Genomic DNA, 26,743 nt, shown 5'->3' with positions numbered 1-26,743 from the left:
CGGCTCGATGCCCAACCTAGCCCTCCCAGTGCGGCAAGGTGGAATAGCCCGCACTGGGCTAAGCACGCGTACTGGGGACACCGTGCGCTTTACCGCATAACACGGTGTCTGACCAGTACGACGCCCTCTCACTCCACGGTAAGCCCGGGGAGTTGGCTCAGGTATCCAACCCGGCTTCGCCACACTCCCCTTTAGCCCCCCCCCAATAAATTTTGGGGTGAGCCTCTCGGGCTTCCAGCCGCTCTGCCTTGCTTTTGCCTCATAAAACCTCCTCTCCGCTTTCGCTGCCTCCAGCTCCGCTTTGGGACGGCGATATTCCCCTGGCTGAGTCCAGGGTCCTTTGCCGTCCAGGATCTCCTCCCATGTCCATTCCTCTTCTCTCCATTGCTTTTGTTCTTGCCGTCCTTCTCCAATCCGCTTGGTCCTGGTTTGGTGGGTGTTTCTGTAACGGCTGTCAATGTCGTTCTCCTCCTCAGACGAGGAGGAGCATGGATCGGACCAAGATGCGGATTGGTAAGTGTTCATTATTTAATGGCAAACCAACAAACACTACAAATTAACAAAATAACAAACGTGACTAACCTGCAACAGTCCTGTGTGGCCCAAACGCTGACACAGGAACAAACACCCACAAAACACCAGTGAAACCCTGGCTGCCTTAGTATGACTCTCAATCAGAGACAAACGATACACACCTGTCTCTGATTGAGAATCATACCAGGCCGAACACAAAAACCCAACATAGAAATAGAAAACCTAGACTGCCCACCCAAAACTCACGCCCTGACCAATAAACACATACAAAACAAGAGAAAACAGGTCAGGAACGTGACAATAAGTGTCTTATATTCCCCACTTGTACTACTAGGCTACTTTTGCCTTCTTGCAATGCAAGTCTTCAACCACTAGAAACTGTGAGCACAAATGTTCTAAAGTTTGCAGGAGGATAAGCACATTCTCACTTCAAGTTCAGTCTTTATAAATGAAAACTTTTGCGTGAAAACTGGTGCACGCATGGTTTGGGGTATATTTTGTGTGTACCCAAACGTTTATCAATTAGGCCCCTGGTGTGCTAGGGCTAGTCATTTCCATTGACCTTAGAAAAAGATGATTAATTGAACTGAGACAGAGAGAGACAGAGACACACACATGGAGACAGAGAGAGAGACAGAGACATAGAGGGAGAGCACACAGCATGATATAATACATACAGTTGAAGTCGGAAGTTTACATACACCTTAGCCAAATACATTTAAATGCAATTTTTCACAATTCCAATTTCAGAAGTTTACATACACTCAATTAGTATTTGGTAGCATTGCCTTTAAATTGTTTAACTTGGGTCAAACGTTTTGGGTAGCCTTCCACAAGCATCCCACAATAAGTTAGGGGAATTTTGGCCCATTCCTCCTGACAGAGCTGGTGTAACTGAGTCAGGTTTTAAGGCCTCCTTGCTCGAACACGCTTTTAAAGTTCTGCCCACAAATGTTCTATGTGTTTGACATCAGGGCTTTGTGATGGCCACTTCAATACCTTCACTTTGTTGTCCTTAAGCCATCTTGCCACAAATTTGGAAGTATGCTTGGGGTCATTGTCCATTTGGAAGACCCATTTGTGACCAAGCTTGAACTTCCAGACTGATGTCTTGAGATGTTGTTTCAAATTATCCACATAATTTTCCTCCTCATGATGCCATCTATTTTGTGAAGTGCACCAGTCCCTCCTGCAGCAAAGCACCCCCACAACATGATGCTGCCACCCCCGTTCTTCACGGTTGGGATGGTGTTCTTCCGCTTGCAAGCCTCCCCCTTTTTCCTCCAAACATAACGATGGTCATTATGGCCAAACAGTTCTATTTTTGGTTTCATCAGACCAGAGTACATTTCTCCAAAAAGTACGATATTTGTCCCCATGTGCAGTTGCAAACCGTAGTCTGGCTTTTTTATGACGGGTTTGGAGCAGTGGCTTCTTCCTTGCTGAGCGGCCTTTCAGGTTATGTCGATTTAGGACTCGTTTAACTGTGGATATAGATACTTTTGTACCTGTTTCCTCCAGCATCTTCACAAGGTCCTTTGCTGTTGTTCTGCAATTGATTTGCACTTTTCGCACCAAAATACGTTCATCTCTAGGAGACGGAACGCGTCTCCTTCCTGAGCGGAATGACGGCTGCGTGGTCCCATGGTGTTTATACTTGCGTACTATTGTTTGTACAGATGAACGTGGTACATGCAGGCGTTTGTAAATTGCTCCCAAGGATGAACCAGACTTGTGGAGGTCTACTATTATTTTTCTGAGGTCTTGGCTGATTTCTTTTGATTTTCCCATGATGTCAAGCAAAGTGGCACTGTTTGAAGGTAGGCCTTGAAATACATCCACAGGTACACCTCCGATTGACTCAAATTATGTCAATTAGCCTATCAGAAGCTTCTAAAGCCATGACATAATTTTCTGGAATTTTCCAAGCTGTTTAAAGGCACAGTCAACTTAGTGTATGTAAACTTCTGACCCACTGCAATTGTGACAGTTGTGAAATAGAATGTCTGTAAACAATTGTTGGAAAAATGACTTGTGTCATGCACAAAGTAGATGTTCTAACTGACTTGCCAAAACTATAGTTTGTTAACAAGAAATTTGTGGAGTGTTTGAAAAATGAGTTTTAATAAACTTCCGACACCAACTGTACCTTAAACGCTGAGTGATGGGCCTGGAGAAATGTAACCATCAAATTCATAGACAGCGCTATAGATGCAAGGACTGACCAACAATGACATCAACATTATAGTGATAAGCATGTTTTGAGGCTATACAGTGTTTGTTACACTTTCATTGTTTATAAACATTGGAGTAAAAAATATATATTTTGGGTTCTGATGGGGTACGACATGAGGCATTTATAAGTTATATTCTTCAAGAATCAATGGGTATATATCATTAATTTATACATCCACAAATGGATATTGCAACTAAGAATTTTACAACACAATTTATGGTACCCTGGCTGTGAATGTATTTTATTATAAATGTGCTCTTAATCAAACTAAAAGCTTTGAGTCTTCTTGGGTATGACGCTACAATCTTGGCACACCTGTATTTGGTTTCTCCCATTCTTCTCTGCAGATCCTCTCAAGCTCTGTCAGGTTGGATCGGGAGCGTCGCTGCACAGCTATTTTCAGGTCTCTCCAGAGGTGTTATATCGGGTTCAAGTCCGGGCTCTGGTTGGGCCACTCAAGGACATTCAGAGACTTGTTCCGAAGCCACTCCTGCGTTGTCTTGGCTGTGTGCTTAGCGTTGTTGACCTGTTCGAAGGTAAACATTTGCAAACTTCTTCCATTTAAGAATGATGGAGGCCACTGTGTTCTTGGTGACCTTCATAGCTACAGAAATGTTTTGATACCCTTCCCCAGATCTGTGCCTCAATAAAATCCTGTCTCGGAGCTCTACGGACAATTCCTTCAAACTCATGGCTTGGTTATTGCTCTGACGTGCACTGTCAACTGTGGGATCTTAGACAGGTATGTGCCTGTCCAATCAATTGAATTGACCACAGGTGGACTCCAATCCAGGTGTAGAAATATCTCACGAATGATTAATGGAAACAGGATGCACCTGAGATCATTTTTGAGTCTTATAGAAAAGGGTCTGAAAACTTCTGTTTTTTATTGATAATACATTTTCAAACATTTCTAAAAACCTGTTAACACTTTGTAATTTCCGGGTATTGTGTGTAGATTGGTGAGAAAACAAAAATATTTAATACATTTTAGAATAAGTCTGTAACGTGACAAAATGTTGAAAAAGTCAAGGGGTCTGAATTTTTTCTGAATGCACTGTATTTCTAGCTAGGATTCCAAGTGTGTCAACATGCACAAATCACATAATAGGGTAGACTGGGCGTCTGGCAATACCACACTGGTTGTATCCTCTGGCCATGAGAATGTACCCGTCTCTTCCCCAACCAGTACCCCAGCTGCAAAACCAATGGAGAAATTAAAGAATCCTTAGTACCGAGAGTGTGTGTACGTTTACATTAGATATGTACATGACGTGTGAATAGAACTAAAATCCATTACAACCTGGTAGTATGATTGAATTTGGAACTTTTCTTCAAAAAATAAAATATATAATAGGATTATTTGGCTGGATGAATAATGTTTAAACGATGGCCTTTTTACAACACAAATTGTTGAAGAAAAGTGTCAAATTACAACACACGGGCAGATTATGATGAGTTTGACTGTATTTTCTGCATCAAAAATGTTGCCTTATGTCATTAATATTGAGTTGTTGGATGGCTTTAAACTTTCAAAGTAAACACTGACCTGTTTTTCACAATCCAGTAGTCCAGGTAAGAACTACCATACCCGACAGCCAGTACAGCATGGTTAGTTCTTGTTGAACAGTCAGGCTGGTAGAGGACTCCTAAAGAAGAAACACTACAAGAGTTCATGTGCAATTTCATATGTATTTATTTACAATTTAATAGAGGTAATGGTAACACTTTACTTAAAGCATCCAGGTATAATGCATTATACCGTTATAATGCATTGCGAGTTGTCATGATGATGATGATGACCCCTTTACATTATAATAATTCATAGTGAAACGGGCTAAATAACCAGTTGAAAAAGTATATATATAAAATATATAAATATAATATAAATATTATAAAGACTCATACATGGTTATAACAAGTTATGCCTGGATTCTTCAAGAAAAGTGTTTGCAAACAAATTTTTTATTTTAATTTTTGTCTCTATGTGTAAAATATTAGTTCTGTCACTGTATGACCATTCATTGGTATTGGTAAGACTAGGGCTATTTTTTCTTCTTACTTATTTGTTGCTTAATGGTTCACACCTAAAATTGTAGTAATATGTTTGCAGAAGTCCACGCAATAATGTCAAACTACTACAATCTCAAACGAGATCATCTATGACCTATTTTTGGAAAGTGTACCCTTGACGGGAATGTACATGTATACTTGGGGCGGCAGGTAGCCAAGTGGTTGGAACATTAGGCCAGTAACCGAAAGGTTGCTGGATCAAATCCCCGAGCTGACAAGGTAAAAATCTGTTGTTCTGACCCTGAACAAGGCAGTTAACCCACTGTTCCCTGCTGGCTGTCATTGTAAATAAGGATTTGTTCTTAACTGACTTGCCTAGTTAAATAAAGGTTACATTTAAAACAAATCATAGGTGTGACACCGAGCTCACCATCTTTGTAGAACTTGAAGGAGGGATGTGTGGCGTTCACAGACACAGCGATAGGGCCAACCTCATACAAAGTGTCTCAAAACACTTTTTCATCCAGCGAAGGAACTCTGTTGAAGCCTGTGCACCAGGCTTCCTTTGTTGCATTCTGGTATTCACAAGGGCCCACCTGAAAACAGTTTATTATGATAATCTCAAGCTTTACAGTGAGCTTTTCACTCATCTATTCTATGTTCTTTCCAAAATTCCCACTTTTTACAGAAATCCCAGTTGGAGGATTCCTGGTTTCATGGTTATTCCCTCCTGATTCCAAGAATCTTCCAACTGGGATTTCTGGAAAACCTGAGAATTTGGGAGAAAGTTACCAGAATTTTGCAACCCTAATGGTAACATATTGTATTGTACCTCTGCAGTGTAAGGATATTTCCTCTCCGACATAATCCCATGATCTGAGACGTAACTAAAACACCTCATGGCCAAGCCACCGCCACAGCCATTATTGTGATAGTCTCCGCTGCAGTCCACCAGGTTCTGCTCACTCAGAGGCAACAGTTTGCCTGTCTGCTTACCTCCCGGGTGGCGCAGTGGTCTAGGGCACTGCATCGCAGTGCTAGCTGCGCCACCAGAGTCTCTGGGTTCGCGCCCAGGCTGGGCTGGGTTCGCGCCCAGGCTCTGTCGCAGCCGGCCGCAACCGGGAGGTCCGTGGGGCGACGCACAATTGGCATAGCGTCGTCTGGGTTAGGGAGGGTTTGGCCGGTAGGGATATCCTTGTCTCAGTATGTAAAATGTAATGAAATGTAATGTAATGAAATGTAAAAAAAAATATAAAAAATGTATGCACTCTACTGTAAGTCGCTCTGGATAAGAGCGTCTGCTAAATGACTAAAATGTAAATGTAATGCTTGAACAACTGGCCCTCCAGGGCTCCGACTGCAGCAAATGCATAGCAAGATCCACAAGACCCCTAGATCAAATGAAATAGTTGTCATATCTACTGTTTTGCGTTGAAATTATTGACTAGACGTAAATGCATAGCAAGATCCACAATGCCGCTTGATAAAATACCCATTTTACTTCCCTTATTGTTCTTTGAAGATATCCCCTAGAGGTATGGCGGCATGTTTTTCCTGGTAAAGTGCTCAGGAAAAACTCCTGTCCCTACATATCATATCAGGCCACTACCTCAACAGTATCTAAGAAACATAGATACAGTTTCGTCACCTTTCTAAATGCAGAGAAAGTGGCTTTTCATGTCATGTCTAATAAGTGGCACCTAGAATACACACTCCTCTAATCCTTTCCATATCAGTGTCAATCTGTACAATACCAGAAAAATGAAGGGGTGAATACTAACTTCCAGTTAAGTCAAATGTTTACTTAGTCATGCATGATGTCAATGGGAGACCAAGGGAAATGTCGACTTAAGTGGAAGTTAGGATTCGCCCAAAAGTGAGAGAGAACAAATGAAAGAGGCTGCTCTTCAACCTGGTCCTTCACCGGAGTCACATATCCATATGACCGCCAGTCCCACGTCTCAGGAGCTGCTGAGAAACTGCAGTTCCACTTAGAGAGGGGGATCCCATCCAGGAGTTTCTCCTCCTCAGCAGCATTAACAGTCAGCAAGGCGTTGTACTCTTTATTCGTCTGGAACACAGAATTAACACTAGAATGGATCGGCATCCTAATGGATCACCATCTTAGTCAGGAAAACACTAATTCTAGAAACTGATTAAATATTGTAAAAAACAATGAATGTGTAGATACGTCTGCATTGTACAGTATCTCTGTGGTCTGGACAAATGGAGGCAGGGGGTGTCATTCATAACCTACAATCCCTTTAGAATGTATTCAGACCGCTTGACTTTTTTCATCTTTTGTTACATTGCAGCCTTATTCTAAAACGGATTAAATAGTTGTTTTGACCTCATCAATCTACACACAATATCCCACAATGTACGAAGCAAAAACAGTTTTTTTGACATTTTTGCAAATGTATTAAACATGGAAAAAAACGTAAATCACATTTACATAAGTATTCAGACCCTTTACTCAGTCCTTTCTTGAAGCACCTTTGGCAGCGATTACAGCATCGAGTCTTCTTGGGTACGACGCTACAAGCTTGGCACACCTGTATTTGGGGAGTTTCTCCCATTCTTCTCTGCATATCCTCTCAAGCTCTAGCACACTGATCCCACACTGATCCCTTCAGCGGATTGAAAAGATTTGGCATGGGTCCTCAGATCCTCAAAAGGTTTAACAGCTGCACAATCAAGAGCATCCTGAAGGGTTGCATCAAATCAAATCAACGTTTATTTGTCACGTGCGCCGAATACAACAGGTGTAGTAGACCTTACAGTGAAATGCTTACTTACAGGCTCTCACTTTCTGGTATGGCAACTAAAGGCATAGAGATAAGCCTGGAAGTGTTAAGAATTAGGGATTAGTGTGCTTAGACCATGTTAGTTTGTTGGTGATGTGGACCCTAAGGAACTTGAAGCTCTCAACCTGCTCCACTACAGCCCCATCGATGAGAATGGGGGCGTACTCGGTTCTCCTTTTCCTGTAGTCCACAATCATCTCCTTTGTCTTGATCATGTTGAGTGAGAGGTTGTTATCCTTGCACCACACGGTCAGTTCTCTGACCTCCTCCCTATAGGCTGTCTCATCGTTGTCGGTGATCAGGTCTACCACTGTTGTGTCATCAGCAAACTTAATGATGGTTTTGGAGTCGTGCCTAGCCGTGCAATCATGAGTGAACAGGGAGTACAGGATGGGACTGACCACGCACCCCTGAGGGGCTCCCGTGTTGAGGATCAGCGTGGCGGATGTGTTGTTACCTACCCTTACCACCTGGGGGCGGCCCGTCAGAAAGTCCAGGATTCAGTTGCAGAAGGAGGTGTTTAGTCCCAGGGTTTTAGCTTAGTGATGAGCTTTGAGGGCACTATAGTGTTGAATGCTGAGCTGTAGTCAATGAATAGCATTCTCACATAGGTGTTCCTTTTGTACAGGTGGGAAAGGGCAGTGTGGAGTGCAATAGAGATTGCATCATCTGTGGATCTGTTGGTGCGGTATGCAAATTGGAGTGAGTCTAGGGTTTCTGGGATAATGGTGTTGATGTGAGCCATGACCAGCCTTTCAAAGCATTTCATGGCTACAGACGTGAGTGCTACGGGTCGGTAGTCATTTAGGCAGGTTACCTTAGTGTTCTTCAACACAGAGACTATGGTGGTCTGCTTGAAACATGTTGGTATTACAGACTCGGACAGGGAGAGGTTGAAAATGTCAGTGAAGACACTTGCCAGTTGGTTAGCGCATGCTCGGAGTACACGTCCTGGTAATCCGTCTGGCCCTGCGGCCTTGTGAATGTTGACCTGTTTAATGGTCTTACTCACATCGGCTGTGGAGAGTGTGATCACACAGTTGTCCGGAAGAGCTGATGCTCTCATGCATGTTTCAGTGTTACTTGCCTCGAAGCAAGCACAGAAGTTATTTAGCTCGTCTGGTAGGCTCGTGTCACTAGGCAGCTCTCGGCTGTGCTTCCCTTTGTAGTCTGTAATATTTTGCAAGCCCTGCTACATCCGACGAGCATCGGAGCCGGTGTAGTATGATTCGATCTCAGTCCTGTATTGATGCATTGCCTGTTTGATGGTTCATTGGAGGGCATAGCGGGATTTCTTATAAGCTTCCGGGTTAGAGTCCCGCTCCTTGAAAGCGGAAGCTCTACCCTTCAGCTCATTTTGAATGTTGCCTGTAATCCATGGCTTCTGGTTGGGGTATGTACATACAGTCACTGTGGGGATGACGTCCTCGATGCACTTATGGATAAAGCCAGTGACTGATGTGGTGTACTCCTCAATGCTATTGGAAGAATCCCGGAACATATCCCAGTCTGCGCTAGCAAAACAGTCCTGTAGTTTAGCATCTGCTTCATCTGACCACTTTTTTATAGACCGAGTCACTGGTACTTCCTGCTTTAAGGGAGAAGGGAGAGCTTTGTACGCGTCTCTGTGTGTGGAGTAAAGGTGGTCTATCTCTGTCCAGTGTCTGTGTTCTTTTGCCTATCTTAGTCTTTTTATTGGCCAGTCTGAGATATGTATTTTTATTTGCAATGTTGCCTAAAAGGCCAGCATCCCGGAGTCACCTCTTCACTGTTGACGTTGAGACTGGTGCTTGAGGGTACTATTTAATGAAGCTGCCAGTTAAGGACTTGTGAGGCGTCTGTTTCTCAAACTAGACACTCGAATGTACTTGTCCTCTTGCTCAGTTGTGCCCCGGGGCCTTCCACTCCTCTTTCTATTCTGGTTAGAGCCAGTTTGCGCCGTTCTGTGAAGGGAGTAGTACATAGCATTGTACGGGATCTTCAGTTTCTTTCTCACATGGAATAGCCTTCATTGCTCAGAACAAGAATAGACTGATGAGTTTCAGAAGAAAGTTATTTGTTTCTGGATATTTTTAGCCTGTAATCGAACCCACAAATGCTGATGCTCCAGATACTCAACTAGTCTAAAGAAGGCCAGTTGTAATTGCTTCAGCTACAATAGTCATTTATAACAATAACAATGTCTACACTGTATTTCTGATCAATTTGATGTTATCTTAATGAACAAAAAATATGCTTTCTTTCAAAAAACAAGGACATTTCTAAGTGACCCCAAACTTTTGAACGGTAGTGTACATGCTTTCAGTTCGTCCCATTTATTTTCCAGCGATTGAAGATTAGCTAGCAGAACGGAAGGCAAGGGCAGATTAGCCACTCATCGCCTCACACGGCATCCTGATCTCTTTCCGTGAAACCTACGTTTCCTTTTCCAGCGAATCACGGGGATCTGGACCTGGTCGGGTGTTTGTAGTCTATCCCTCACGTCCGACTCATTGAAGAAGAACTCGTCCAATTTGAGGTGATTAATCTCAGTTCTGGTGTCCAGAAGCTCTTTTCAGTCATAAGAAACGGTAGCAGCAGCATTATGTACAAAACAAGTTACAAATAATGCAAAAAAACAAACAAAATAGCATGGTTGGTTAAGAGCCGATAAGACGGCAGCCCTCCCTTCTGGTGCCATCTTGCTACTTGAGGCTGTTCTACAAAGTACAGAGTAAAGGGTCTGAATACTTAGGCAAATGAAATATTTAAGTTTATTATTTTTTATAAATTAGTAAACATTTCTACAAAACAGTTTTTGCTTTGTAATTATAGGGTATTGTGGGTAGATTGATGAGGGGGGGAATGATGTAATCAGTTTTAGAACAAGGCTGTAACGTAACAATGTAACGATTCTAGTCTGGTGAAGGAGAAGAAGACCAAAATGCAGCGTGGTAAGTGTTCGTCATATTTTAATTTAAAACTGAACACTACACAAAATAACAACGATGAGAAAACAGTTCTGCAAGATGAACAGACACTACACAGAAAATAAACACCCACAACCAAAATGGGGAAAACACTATGTATGATTCTCAATCAGAGACAACGATCGACAGCTGCCTCTGATTGAGAACCATACCAGGCCAAACACAGAAATATAACAACATAGAAAAAAGAACAGACTACCCACCCCAACTCACGCCCTGACCAACCTAACACAAAGACATAAAAAAGGAACTAAGGTCAGAACTTGACAAACAAAATGTGGAAAAAATACCTTTCTGGCCTGAATACTTTTCAAATGCACTGGATATATATTATTATTTATTTATTTTTGTGCCTGTTTTGCATGTTATTTTGGCATTAATATGTGTCACATATCAGTTTGCAAACAATGAAAATAATAATAAAGCCGCATTACAAAGATCGTCTCTTTTTTGCTTTCTTGAGTAAGGCAGCTCCAAAATTCAGGTGCTTCAGCCTAGCTCTGGGGTTTCTGTGGTGGTGGGGCAGGCTGCGAAAATTACAAGCATAGGGGTTGCTAATGTTCTCTAATTGCGCTGTGATTTGCTCAGTGTTCTGTCACTCATGGGGACACTGCGTCACCGCAAAATCTACAGGGAGAGCTCAAAAATTGAAGCCTCTTGGGTGCTGCCATAGAGTTACATTAGAAGTGCCCATCCAAGAAGGCTCAAGGTCATTGGCCACAGATAAAATGATGTGAAACCACGTTATATCTACAGTACCTTTGATTGAACTGATCATTTCAACATACTACTTTCAAAATCGATGGGGTATCGTCGGACGGGGCCAGAGTGTCTCCCAACCCCTCCTGTCTCAGCCTCCAGTATTTATGCTGCAGTAGTTTGTGTCGGGGGGCTAGGGTCAATCTGTTATATCTGGGGTATTTCTCCTGTCTTATCCGGTGTCCTGTGTGAATTTAAGTATGCTCTCTCTAATTCTTTTTTTCTCTCTTTCAGAGGACCTGAGCCCTAGGACCATGCCTCAGGACTACCTGACCTGATGACTCCTTGCTGTCCCCAGTCCACCTGGCCGTGCTGCTGCTCCAGTTTCAACTGTTCTGCCTGCGGCTATGGAACGCTGACCTGTTCACTGGACGTGCTACCTGTCCCAGACCGGCTGTTTTCAACTCTCTAGAGACAGCAGGAGCGGTAGAGATACTCTGAATGATCGGCTATGAAAAGCCAACTGACATTTACTCTTGAGGTGCTGACCTGTTGCACCCTCGACAACCACTGTGATTATTATTATTTGACCATGCTGGTCATCTATGAACATTTGAACATCTTGGCCATGTTCTGTTATAATCTCCACCCGGCACAACCAGAAGAGGACTGGCCACCCCTCATAGCCTGGTTCCTCTCTAGGTTTCTTCCTAGGTTCTGGCTTTTCTAGGGAGTTTTTCCAAGCCAACGTGCTTCTACACCTGCATTGCTTGCTGTTTGGGATTTTAGGCTGGGTTTCTGTACAGCACTTTGAGATATCAGCTGATGTAAGAAGGGCTTCATAAATAAATTTGATTTGATCATGAATCAAGCCGACAATCTACTGGCAAATCCTTTTCAATACTTGTCATATGAAGAGAAATTATAGATAAAACGTATCGGTGCTCATCGGCCATTGGCCATAAACATTTCACAAAAACTTGGAAATCGCAAATTCAAGAATGAGTGGTTTGGAAGGAATCAGTGGCTAACTGCAAGCCTGCTATTCAGTGGAGTGGATTTCCAAGTCTTGGTTAAAGGGTCTCTTTTCCAAGTTTAAAAGGATAAACATTCAACATTGGCCATGTTGTCAATCCAACATGACTTCTGCTGCTTTCAAAACAACTGGAAACTCGGAACTGGGAAATCTCAGACTTCAGTGAGTGGGAACTCTGAAAAAACGAGCTCAGACTGGGAAAATATATTTTGAACAGTCATCCAACTCAGTATTCCAAGTTGGGAGTTCGAGCTCTGACCTGAAGATCACTAACGTCATGATTCAAACTTGTTTTTTCCCAAGTTCCCAGTTGTCTTGAAAGCACCATAAATCCAGAGAATGAGAGACTTTGATGACAAAGTTTGATGACAAAATTTGCCCACGAAGGACCGCCGCACCACCTTCCTGTTCATGTGAGCACAGCACAACAAGGTGAGTCCAAAAATGTATTGTATGTTGCTGTAAAAATGATGTAATATGCCAGGGAGATATGTATACTGTAGCTAAGAAAGTAATACTATGTGTATGTTGTGTTGTAAGCTGTTAGTAGCCCATGTGCGTCACCCTAATAATTTGGTCCCCTTTCCACTCATAATTTAGCCTTCTTTTCTGACTTGATGGTACACATGTAGCTTATAGCCTGTTTTAGAGAAATGTCAGCATCAAATATTGTTAGACCTTTCATTGTCTACGGTTCTGACTTGGTGTACAGGGAGAATACGTCCGTCCTAGCTCTCTCAGTAATGTCTTAATCAAAATTACGTATTGCCTCTTATCTGCTCGTCGTCCCCTTATGCCATAGTTTGTACATCTCAATTGTCAGTAGAAACCACATTCGTTTAACCTCTCTGGGATATGTGGTACGGTAGCGTCCCACCTGGCCAACATCCAGTGAAAATGCAGAGCGCCAAATTCAAATAAATTACTATAAAAATTTAACTTTCATGAAATCACACATTCAATATACCAAATTAAAGCTACACTTGTTGTGAATCCAGCCAATGTGTCAGATTTCAAAAATGCTTTACGGCGAAAGCAAACAATGCTATTATTTGAGGATAGCACCCCAGCTAACAATCACAGACCATCATATTTCAACCTTCCAGGCACGACACAAAACGCAGAAATAAAGATATAATTCATGCCTTACCTTTGACGAGCTTCTTCTGCTGGCACTCCAATATGTCCCATAAACATCACAAATGGTCATTTTGTTCGATTAATTCCATCGATATATATCCAAAATGTGCATTTAATTGGCGCGTTTGATCCAGAAAAACACCGGTTCCAACTTGCACAACGTGACTACAAAATATCTCAAAAGTTACCTGTAAGCCTTGTGTGTTTGGAGGAATGGGCCAAAATACCAGCAACAGTGTGTGAAAACCTTGTGAAGACTTACAGAAAACGTTTGACCTCTGTCATTGCCAACAAAGGGTATATAACAAAGTATTGAGATAAACTTTTGTTATTGACCAAATACTTATTTTCCACCATAATTTGCAAATAAATTCATTAAAGATCCTACAATGTGATTTTCTGGATTTTTTTTTCTCATTTTGTCTGTCATAGTTGAAGTGTACCTATGATGAAAATTACAGGCCTCTCTCATCTTTTTAAGTGGGAGAACTTGCACAATTGGTGGCTGACTAAATACTTTTTTGCCCCACTGTATTTCTTAAAATCATGTTTCATGCTCATCCAATTGCTGATCCAAACACAATTGTGGGTTGTCTTACCATGTCTCCAAACTGGTTCATTCCCAGGGTGAAAGTGTGCTTTCCTATTTCTGCCTCCAGGTTGTGTTGATGGATGAGGCCTTGGTTTGTCTCCCAGATCATCCTTCTGAAGCCCTCATCCACCTGAGAAAGACAAGCCAAAGGCCCCACAAGTTATTGACATCATGATTAATCTCTATGGGGCAAATCATAACACAAGGGTGATATGCACATGCTAAACTTCCACTTAAGTCACATTTTCACCCAGCTAGCACACTTGGTTCCTTGGAAGTTGCGGGAACGTACATTTTTGGTTTCCCATTGGTTCTGGGAATGAAGGCATACAGACTGGTAAAACGTAATGTTTTTTTAAGATTCTGAGAACAGAAGTGAACATTGTGCCTGTTCTGGGAATGTACATTTTTGGGTTGCAGAGAGGTTCTGATGTTTCACTATGATTCCCTGAAAGTTTTCCTGGGTGGTTTTATTAATGTTATGAGAACGGAAATTCAAAGTTATTTGAAGGTAATTAAATAACGTTTTGAGAACATTCTCTAAATGTGAAAGAAATGTAAAAGTTATTTGAAGGTTTTAGAATAATTTCCTTTAAACTTTCACTGAATGTTTCAATACGACTTTTAATAGTACTGCTAGCTTGGTTTGGATTAACTGTTTTGAACTCCAAGCACAGAGAGGCAACGTGGACATTTATTTGCTTAGGCATTAATCATGCAAACACCAAAACATTTTTATTGTGGCTCGGCATCAGTGCGATTCAAACCTATGATCGCTGGTCCCTATCCATGGAATTAGTCCACTGCGCCACCAGGATGGAGGAAGCATGCCATGTTTTTTTAAATTCATACAAAGCTGTTCAAACAGACCCCATTTCAAAGGAACCAACAACTAATTTAAGTTCAAGTGTGGGCAATTAGTGGGCTCGGCCAACACACCTGAACACACTTAACAAGATAGAGAGTTTTGTTGACACTGAAAACAGAATGTATATTTTTTAAATAACATTCTTAGAACTTTCTTTGAATGTTACTACAGTTTTCTTGTTGATTTTATGGACAGTTTTCTTAATGTTCTGAGGACATTAATGGTCTGAGAACACTTTAAATAGAACCATGAGGACATCTGCAGAAAATGTTATGGTGAAGTACTAAAATTCCCATAGAAGACATTTTTTTTTCTTAACATTCTCTGACCAATTTGAGAACATTACCTTAAATAGAACCATATGGAAACCTGTAGGAAGAATTCTGCTGAAGTACTGAAATTCCCACAGAAGAACGTTGTTTCTTAACAGTCTCGGAACAATTTGAGAACATTCCCAATGTCAAACCAGTTAGATAATGTAAATATCCTGCTCCATTCCCAGAACGTTGTGGGAAGGTTTTATGCAAAATAACCATAGACAGCCATGCTCTCACCAAGCTCTAAGAAACATATGGTTCTCAGAACATTATGTGCTAGCTGGGCACAAAATTTGACTTAAAGCTGCAATATGGAACTTTTTGGGTGATCCGACCAAATTCACATGGAGTTATAGATCTGTCATTCTCATTGAAAGTCTAAGAAGCTGTAGATCTGTTCTATGTGTGCTATTTCTATGCTTCGCTTTATTAAATATCGTTTTTGCATATTTTACTTTTGGTTATGTAAACCAGCTTCAAACAGCTGAAAATACAATATTTTTGGTTATATTTCACAGAGGTTAAGATGGTACAATGATTATCTACACTATACTTGCTTGTTTTGTCAAACAAACTACCTCCCCTCCAGGACACCTACAGCACCCGATGTCAGAGGAAGGCCAAAAAGATCATCAAGGACAACAACCACCCGAGCCACTGCCGGTTCACCCCGCTACCATCCAGAAGGCGATGTCAGTACAGGTGCATCAAAGCTGGGACCGAGAGACTGAAAAACAGCTTCTATCTCAAGGCCATCAGACTGTTAAACAGCCATCACTAACACAGAGAGGCTGCTGCCCACATACAGGCTCGGAATCATTGGCCACTTTAATAAATGGATCCCTAGTCACTTTAAATAATGTTTACATATCTTACATTTCTCATCTCATATGTATATACTGTATTTTATACCATCTATTGCATCTTGCCTATGTCTCTCCGTCATCGCTCATCCATATATTTATATGTACATATTCTTATTCCATCCCTTTAGATTTGAGTGAATTGTTAGATTACTTGTTAAATATTACTGCACAGTCAGAACTAGAAGCACAAGCATTTCACTACACTCACATTACCATCTGGTTACCATGTATTTGGATTTGGACTTGTTTGGATTTGAAACTGAATTTAGGCAAAATATTACAATTTTAGCAACCGGGAAATTGCAGCGTAATCTCTGCGTAGTGCATATTTAAGTGAAATTTAGGATTAACTCATCCTGTATGACTGGCGTACTGTGTTTGCCGTAGGCTCTAAGTAACCTTGGAATACTGTTTGCCGTGTTGGGTTTTCCACTCCTCCCAGATGCCATCCAGCTCAGCGCCCAGTGGTTGTTTGAAAGAGGACACCACTGCACACAGTGCCATTAGTAGGAGTTTCATCTGAATCCTACACACACACACACACACACACACACACACACACACACACACACACACACACACACACACACACACACACACACACACACACACACACACACACACACACACACACACACACACACACACAGTTAGCATTTACACTTACATTTCTCTATCATTTGTAAACGTGAATAGTTGCCTGAGTAAAAAATGTTATGGGGCATATGAAAGCAATGCAGCGGAATTTCATGATCACTAACTCTCATGAAATAGAGAACATTTGCACAAATCACGAAGCCATTTTGTTCCTGAGCATATTGATTTTATCTACGTTTCTATTTACTGACACCGTCATTCAAAGGTAAGATTTCTACAGAGCAGATTTGGCATACAATTTCAAAGAAAATGTTACCTTTGGAGTTAGGTATATTATATATTATACAAAAAAATTGATAATAGGCTAAGGAATAAATTTAAGAATCATCACACCAAATGTGGTGAATAACTCTGCCTACATATTACCTCAACACCGGTGCCCCGCACATTGACTCTGTACCGGTACCCCCTGTATATAGTTATTTACTGCTGCTCAATTATTTGTTATTCTGATCTCTACTTTTTTTTAAATATTTTCTTAAAACGGCGTTGTTGGTTAAGGGCTTGTAAGTAAGCATTTCACGGCGAATGTGACAAATCAAATTTGATTGTTTGACTTGGAGTAGCCTGCCCTCAATTTAGGGAACCAAGCCTGAATTTAGTTTAAATCATCATCTCTATAAAGGTTTCTATGGTCTAGCTCGTAATATTTTCCATAGAATATGTGTTATATTAATGTGTTATATTGATATAGGCATGTGCTTTAATTATGCACAGAATTATTGACACCCTTGATAAAGATGAGCTATATTGTATGCTATTTGCCTGAGTAAAAAACAACTCTAAGTAGTACCTTGTGAAGACAGCAGAGTAATGTAAAGCTGTAAAACTACATAAAGTCGTTACCTGGGTTTGAATGCTCCTGCCTCGATGTGAGGGGAAATGAAAGCAATGTAACGGTTTATAGTTTTTAGGCTTCCTCTTTACTAACTAGCCTGTTGATATTTATAGGTAGGCGGTACATAAGGGTCATAGTTAACCAAGTTCCTGTATTTAAACATCTGTTATGAAAGAACAAGTTCCTCTTCATGAGAGTTTCATGATCACTAATTCTTAAGAAATATGCATACAGCACATTTGCATTCAGTACAAGTTTTTGTTTTCTAGTCTACCCGGTTCTGACCCTGAGCCTGCCTGCCGTCCTGTACCTGCCTGACTCTGACCTGGTTTACGAACCTCTGCCTGCCTTCGACCTGCATTTAGCCTGCCCCTTTGTAATAATAAATATTCTGAGAATCGAACTATCCTCCTGTGTCTGCATCTGACTCATATCCTGAGACGTGATAATAAAGTATCTGAAATTACTTCAAATATTATTTAAATCCAGGTCTGCAAGGGTCTAGGGACACACACACATACATTTCAACGTTAAATGTTTCTCCCCAACACTTTTGTCTAGTGGTGTCATAATTTATTGCCCAATTAGATACTGTAGAAATGTATGAAATGAGCTTTGAATGGCAATTTGGCAAAAGAGATTTGAATAGCAATCGGGGTGGTCCCCCAAAACCCTTGTCTGATGTTGCTCCCCACATTTTAAAATACATGTTTTGTAGGAATGCTAAGCGCCTTTTAGATCACAATGAAAAAGGTTACATGGGTATGGAAGTCCTAGATCAGCCCTTCAAGCTGAACAGAGTAAAACAGAATGGGGCTTTCTGTCTTTTCATTCTAAAGTTCTCACGTTTAGGGAAGACCCAGATGCAGACAATGTCGAAGTAACAAAAGTTTATTACTAGAACAGGGGGCAGGAAAAACGACAGGTCAAGGGCAGGCAGAGGTCAGTAATACCAGATCAGAGTCCAAAACGGTACAGAACAGCAAGGCAGGCTCAGGGTCGGTTGCAGGCAGAGCTCAATAATCCCGTGTGGTGGACAAGGTACAGGACGGCAGGCGGCTCAGGGGCGGTGCAGGCAGAGCTCAATAATCCCGTGTGGTGGGACAGGTACAGGACGGCACGCAAGCTCAGGGTCGGTTGGCAGGCAGAGCTCAATAATCCCGTGTGGTGGACAAGGTACAGGACGGCAGGGCAGGCTCAGGGTCATCACAGGCAGAATGGTCAAAAACTGGGGGAAAACTAGAAAACAGGAACTTTAGAAAGACAGGATCAAGGGGGAAAAACACTGGTAGGCTTAGACGAACAAAACGAACTGCGACAGACAACAGAACACAGGTATAAATACACAGGGGATAAGTGAGGGAGATGGGAGACACCTGGTGGGGGGTGGAAACAAGCACAAAGACAGGTGAAACACATCAGGGAGTGACAAAAGTACATGTAAGATGAATGTTATGTTTCAATTCCCTCTCTAATCCCCCACCTGCTGAAACCACTGCAGTCAAAGAGCTAATAGAACTCATTATAAACCCATGAATGTTCCAGTAACTCACACATTGTCTTTGCCCAAAAGGCGCTATCCCTCTATTATTTACGTCTTCTAGCTCGTAACTGTAAATCAGCAATAAACCAAAATAAGTGTGTAAAACTGAAATTTTTTCACACAAGACAAAACGATTACTTTCATTGTCTCATCCCTTGCATCCAGGCTAAGAAATCAATTTCAATCTCCATAAAATGTGGGTATTTTAGCGGTAAACCGATTAGAGTTTGATGTTATAGTTTCTATCACTTAGACCAATATACATCCCCTCTAAAAAAAAAAAAAAAAATGTGTGTGTGTGTGCGTGTGTGTGTGAGTAATGCTACAAGCACAGTGAGGATACAGTCTTTGGGGATTCGCTAACTCATGTGTTCCAGTTATTATGTTACTGACACTATTTAAAGTCATTGTAGGCCATAAACAGGTTTAAGTTACACATTTTTCACAGATCCCAAATTATTTTGACAAGGAGTCTTCAATGTGTCAACACTACATCATTTTTCCAAAAAAATTACGGTCGCTTTACCTTTCAAAAGAACTGCCGACTCCCATAAGACACAATAGTTGTCAGAATAAATAAAATCAAGATACAAGGATTTCAAATACAGTATAAACATTTTGTCTGGCATTTCTGAAACACGTATCAGGGACAATGAAATATCAAACAATTTATACAAATGTTGGAAGAATGTCGACACAACACTCAATTACACAAAGTATGACATTGCCCTGGACAATTCAGTCGGCTTTGATAACTTTAACCAGTCTGTTTATCTTTTATCTTATCCAAAAGGGCCTCCTCCATCAACTCCTTGGCCTTCCGGTTGTCAAAAAGCTTTCTGTATGTACCAGGTCTTCCCGTAGGAAGTGCTTTGGACTCTCATCTGAAAAAGTGTGTGTATATACAGTATGAGACTCTGAGCACACAACCAGGTCAGAAGGACAGTTTTGGTGTTCTGGAGCAAGGCGTGTAATTGCCTCTCGGCTCCAAAAGATGACATCCTTCTTCTTCACGCTTCAGTGAGTTTTGCCTGCCTGCGCTTTTCCCGCAGCTGCACAGGTCATCTGAAAACCCTCGGCACGGTGCATGGGACCCTTCGTTTCCTTCCGTTTCCTCGCAGTCTGCACAGGTTACTTTAATGGATGCGGACGGCCCTTGACACTACGTGGTTTTATTTGTGTTTGGATTGGCTTCGTGTTTAGACTGTGAAGATGAGAGGTGCGGAGGGGCCTCATTCTACTAAGATCCATCTGCTGGTTGTGGGAAAACATTACCTGAACCTTCTTGGTGAGATGGTGGTAACGCAGTCATAAGCATGTCATAACAGATTTATAAGCAGTTATACACTCTTACAAAAAAAGGTTCTAAAGGGTTATTCGGTCTGTCCCCATAGTAGAAGGCAGGACCCTTTCTGGTTCCAGGTATAACCCTTTGGGTTGCATGTAGAACCCTCTGCGGAAAGGTTTCTGCCAGGGCAGGGAGCATTGAGGTAGTATCCTAAACTCTGGGGCTCCAGTTAGAAGTTGCCATTTGTGACTCACCACCTGGATTCGGTCTTATGTAGCAAAATGTGAAATGGTGTTTTTTACATTGGATAAAAGTAGAGACTCAGAGCTACAAAATGGTATATCATACACTGCATTTGAGGAACAATGGCCACTTTTGAGAAAATTACCTTTGAATGTTTTGGTATCTAGTGAAGAGCTCTTCTTTGTTAACACCATTCAACATTGTTCACATCCTCTTAAGCTTAAGCCCCACCTATCTCGTTTCGCTCTCGGAGAACACACTTGACGCTCTGGGCCGATGATTTGTTTACCTCTGGATAACATGAAAACAGCCTAACCATCTCTGCTGGCAACAATTTCATTACGCTTTGTTGCAGACGTTTACTGACACCGGCCATATTCAACAGGTGTTGTACACACCTCACGTAATGTTAGGCCAGCCAGCTAACGTTAACGTAAACTCACCCCATTCCGTACAAATGTGCGCAAACCGCAACATTCAACGAGGCTACAAAGAAAACTAATATGGGACTGTAGCGACTGTGTTGACTTCAAAATCTGTGGTGTGAACTACGATTCTATTCAAGCGTTGATCGACATGGTAATGGCTCTATAGTATTGGAGAAAAGTTGGAAAAAACTGACCCGCCGTTACATCGTGACGTGTCATGTCCGTAACGTTCAGCACTCATAAAGCAACTATTTCTGTCTTACAATCTCTCTCCACCAGGTGGTAGCACTTCTCTCATCGTTTAAAAAACAAGAAATGGACAGTGACGGGGGTAAGGGAGGGATACCTAGTCATTTTTTGCGTCATCATTGCATGCGATCATCATTCTCAAAGCCGCTGTTTACTTCTAAGATCACTTTAGCACCGCCCTAAAAACCCGATTGAAATTCAACACAAACCTTCAAATAGGTATGTAATGACACATTATATAAACTCTTTATAGTGTTTTATTTACATTTTAGAGGCGATAAGGTGATAAGTTGGACAGATCGAGTGAAAAAAGCAATTTTCCCACACAACATCTCTCCTTCTCAATATCACGCATTAGTTTCGCTTCCCCACCCGCAATTTTTAAAAAGTCCCGACGGGCCTCATTGCCTGCTTGAATTATGCAGAAACGGGCAACGTTTAGGTAATGTAATTGATTCTGTTGGAAAGGGGAGAAAGTGTGCTTTACAATGGTATTGCCATTACAGTTGATCTGGAAGTATTACGTTTTTGGGGGCGCTAAAATAAGGGCAATTGTACGGACCAAGGCGATTATGGCTAGTGGGAAGATGGTAACTTTATCTGTGGCTTAACCAACAAGGCTCGTCATTTAACAATTTTATTCGTATTTACAGATGGCATACAAGTTTTTTATTAAGGCACATGAAAGTTCACATGTTCGAGAAGGCATTTCCGCCAAAAAAACGCATTATGATAAAAAATATATATTTTACATTCAAACGGCTCTCCTGTGAAGTTGTGACTTGCGACATATGCTAGTTTCCTGAATCGGGTCACATTAGCACAGATCAAGAATCGGCTAACCCTCCCCAAATCCTAGCCTTAACATTCTTCGGGAAATAAGCTAAACTGACCTTAGATCAGCTTCCAGGGCTAACAGCAAAGGACGAAAGCATGTCAGGGCAAGAACACTACACTTCAAAGTACCAGGGAACACAAAAGTTAGAGGGGTAGAGTTTTTAGAAGTCCTGATAAAAATAACACAACCATCTATTTGAATTTGCAACATGAATCAGTCATTTTGTTACAATACATGGTAAAAGACAGTGGGGCTCCATTTAATGTTATTATTTTGTAGCAAATGAGCAATTTCATTTGGTCTATCAAGTGCTGATGTCTTAAAATGTATCAAATATTCTGAGCTTGAATAAAATAAATGCACTTGAAGGATTGGCCCGGAAGCAATGAAAAATGTTTTTGGGGGGTCAATAGAACCATAAATAAGTTATTTTGAGATTACAGTCGCTGTTAAAGGAGACATCATGTATGCCCAGTCATTGCATTGTACTGTAATTATACAGTTGATCACACTGCTGTATAAATAGCTGGGGACTGCGTGCAAGATGCCCGACCGTTGTTTTCAACATAATCTACTAACGTTCACATACACCGATTCATGAACCATCTATATCCGGTTGCATCCGGTTTACACGGCCCAAATTCACATTTGCACTTGCACTCAGTGCGCACAGGCAGCAGAGCAAGCAGCGACGACGTCATCAAGACATCCAAAAACATGCAGACATTAGATTATTGTAAAATTGAAATAGCTTCAGCCGTGAGTGATGAAAAGAAATCGGCCTCAGCACCAATTCTTCCAATGATTCAATGGATGTTTTATGTACAATTGTGATGTGTAAAGTGTCTTATTAAGAATTTTTAAATAGGATTTCTCTATGTGGCCGTCTATGGATATTGTATTTCTGGGATGGGCGTCAGTTAAACTCCAGTACCGAAGCAAGGCAGTAGGAGCAGTTGAAACCGTGCTTCTAGACCGCTTCCTGGCCCCTTGGCTGATCAAGATGAATCATGATATATCATGATATATCTGAGGACTGTAATAGCGAATATTATAATAAAGATTTTTAAATCTTTGTTTCACCAATGGGTTTTGAGGGTTTATGAATTATTGATAGCTTCCTTGTGAATTCAAATGCTTTATAGTGCAAATTATAGTGCCTTTTTAACCTCTACTTCCTCACAAACCCGGATCCGGGAGCACCCCCATCAGTAAAAAAGCTGACTAGCATAGCCTAGCATAGCGTCACAAGTAAATACTAGCATCTAAATATCATTAAATCACAAGTCCAAGACACCAGATGAAAGATACACATCTTGTGAATCCAGCCATCATTTCTGATTTTTAAAATGTTTTACAGGGAAGACACAATATGTAAATCTATTAGCTAACCACGATAGCAAAAGACACAACTTTTTTTCCCACCATTTTTTTCCTGCATAGGTAGCTATCACAATTTCGATCAAATAAAGATATAAATAGCCACTAACCAAGAAACAATTTCATCAGATGACAGTCTGATAACATATTTATTGTATAGCATATGTTTTGTTAGAAAAATGTGCATATTTCAGGTATAAATCATAGTTTACCATTGCAGCCACCATCACAACTCTCACCAAAGCAACTAGAATAACTACAGAGACCATCGTGTATTACCTAAATACTCATCATAAAACATTTCTGAAAAATACACAGCGTACAGCAAATGAAAGACAAAGATCTTGTGAATCCAGCCAATATTTCAGATTTTTTAAGTGTTTTACAGCGAAAACACAATATAGCATTATATTAGCTTATTACAATAGCCAACCACACAGCAGCATTGATTCATGCATGTTAGCGATAGCGAATAAACCAGCAAAAGATATTACATTTTTGACTAACCTTCTCAAAACTTCATCAGATGACAGTCCTATAACATCATATTACACAATACATATAGAGTTTGTTCGAAAATGTGCATATTTAGCGGCACAAATCGTGGTTATACAATGAGAAAAGTAGCCAGGCTGCCAACAATATGTCGGGAGAAATCTTGGGAGAGGCACCTAATCTAATCGATAACTAATCATAAACTTGACTAAAAAAATACAGGTTGGACAGCAAATGAAAGATACATTAGTTCTTAATGCAATCGCTGTGTTAGATTTTTAAAATTAACGTTACTACAACATACAGCGTGCGTTAAAGCGAGACCGCACCTAGATTAATGGCAGAATATGAGTTCTACATTTTTCAACAGAACAACGAATTAACATCATATATAGTTCTTACTATTTGATGAGCTTCCATCAGAATCTTGGGCAAGGTGTCCTTTGTCCAAAAGAATCGTTGCTTGGTTGTAGATTGTCCTCTTCAACATTCGAATTAGCAGTAAACATTAGCCATGTGGCAAAGACGTGTCCGACTCACTAAAACGCAGCACAAATAAATATCCGAAAATCGCAATATACCGATATAAACTGATATAACTCGGTTTAATATAACAACATTATGATGTCTTTAACACCTATATCGAATAAAAACAGAGCCGGATATATCTAAGGGCTATAACCGGAGCGTTCTAGAACGACAGCCAGAGCTCCTTTCTGCGTCAGGGCGAAGAGAAGAAAGGGGGCACCCCACGTTGCCAGCCCATTTATAAGCTCTCAGATCCGCCTAGCAACACCATTTCAATTCTCACTATTCGCTGACACCCAGGGGAAGACGTATGCAGTGCATCTCAACCAATAGAAGACAGGCAGATTTATAAACAGATCTCAGAACAGCCAGCAGATTTCAGCATTCTCACATCCTCATAGGAAAATTGCTCTAAGTCCAGTTCTGTTTTACTCACAGATATAATTCAAACGGTTTTAGAAACTAGAGAGTGTTTTCTATCCAATAGTAATAGTAATATGCATATTGTACGAGCAAGAATTGAGTACGAGGCAGTTTAATTTGGGAACGAAATTATTACAAAGTGCAAACAGCACCCCCCTATTTAACATGACACGACATTCTTATGATCTCATAGTCATAGGCTATAGTCGAAGTGTTAATGTCTTACAAAATGTACATAGAAGTATAAATACATATGACTTGTCAAGAGAGGAAAAACTACATTTAATTCTTAATGCTTCAACTTTTACTGTGTTTCTCCCTCATAAGGTAGTATTTTCCCCTGAACACTCAATCCTAAATGGCCGCCAATTCTGTCACCAAGGTCCAGAGCATTATCCAGCACCTTCCCCCTACCTGCCTCCCAGATTCTCTCCTAATCCCTAAATTCTTTCCTCAGCTCACCCTTCCTAACCCATTACTCATTTCTACCCACCCCTCTTATGCAATGCATATTGAATTAAAGCTCATCTTCAAACCTCCCACTCCCTCAACCCTAAAGACCATCATTTAGGAGCCTGCTGAGTCATTGATTGGATTGTGTAGGGATCTCCGAGCAAATTAGACTGTACCAACCCGCCACAGTTATAAAATGGCCAACCGCGTGACAGGACATCCTCTCATTGATTTTGCTCTGTCGTGGTCGTTGCCTCAGTACTTTACAGTGATGATCGTATCAGCACAGATCAAACATTAATCTAGAATATTTAAGAAATTATGGCAATCACCTCCATTTCAGAAGCCAAAAGCGCCCATTTGACCAGGATGGACAGAGAACTTTGGATGGATGTTTGTTTTAGCCATGCACGTTGTCGTCTCCCGAGTGGCGCAGCAGTCTAAGGCACTGCATCTCAGTGCAAGAGGTGGCACTGCAGTCCCTAGTTTGAATCCAAGCAGCATCACATCCGGCCGTGATTGGGAGTCCCATAGGGCGGCCAACAATTGGCCCAGCTTCGTCCGGGTTTGGCTGGGGTAGGCCTTCATTGTAAATAAGAATTTCTTCTTAACTGACTAGCCTAGTTAAATAAATAAATAAATAAACTAGGGGCAGAGTAATGGAAGGTTTCGTCAGATGAATGACATCAATACTTTTTAAAGAGATACTTGCTGTCAATGAATTGAACACACTCTAATACACCATAAAAAGGAATTGATGGTCATTCCATTCCAAATCAATAGCGTGTTGACCTTGACCCTTTTTGATTGGTAAAAAGGATTTGTAAACTTTGAACTGATCAGGAACTAGACATAATCAAACTACTGTAGGCATGATCTATTCCTATTATATTCCTATTATTATTCCTATTCCCCTTATGTAAAGACCATCTCAGATTGTTAAGGAAATTGTGGAGTACGGTGTCTATATTAGGAGGCATATCAGAGGCAACTCCAGCTGAGAATGAGCCGTTCCTAATATGGAGACCGTAGTGGAGGATTCTCACACATTGTCTTGCTGACAGTCAGCTAGGCCCTACAGGATGTTAAGCCCTTTGGACCAGCTGGCAAACTCACTCAGCTCACCAGCCCTCTAGCACTAATGGACCTCCAGGGAAGCTCAATGTCAGCCGGAGGTCGCAGGCCATTATCAATCATTGTTCAATACTACTGTATATAAAGTAGTATTTCCTTCCACATTTTGTGCCAAATTTCTGCGGACTCCATCATTAACTGGCAAATGCTTACCATAGAGTTGGTTTTG

General features: G+C 41.2%; 1 pseudogene; it reads right to left on the bottom strand.

Annotated features, from left to right (window-relative positions):
- Positions 1-3,807: 3,807 nt before the first annotated feature.
- Positions 3,808-26,627, bottom strand: LOC120022508 (annotated as a pseudogene).
- Between the last annotated feature and the right edge of the window lie 116 nt (positions 26,628-26,743).

Source organism: Salvelinus namaycush, chromosome 2 (assembly GCF_016432855.1).
Source record: "Salvelinus namaycush isolate Seneca chromosome 2, SaNama_1.0, whole genome shotgun sequence".
Classification (NCBI taxonomy): domain Eukaryota; kingdom Metazoa; phylum Chordata; class Actinopteri; order Salmoniformes; family Salmonidae; genus Salvelinus; species Salvelinus namaycush.
This window is presented reverse-complemented; position numbering and strand designations above follow the sequence as displayed.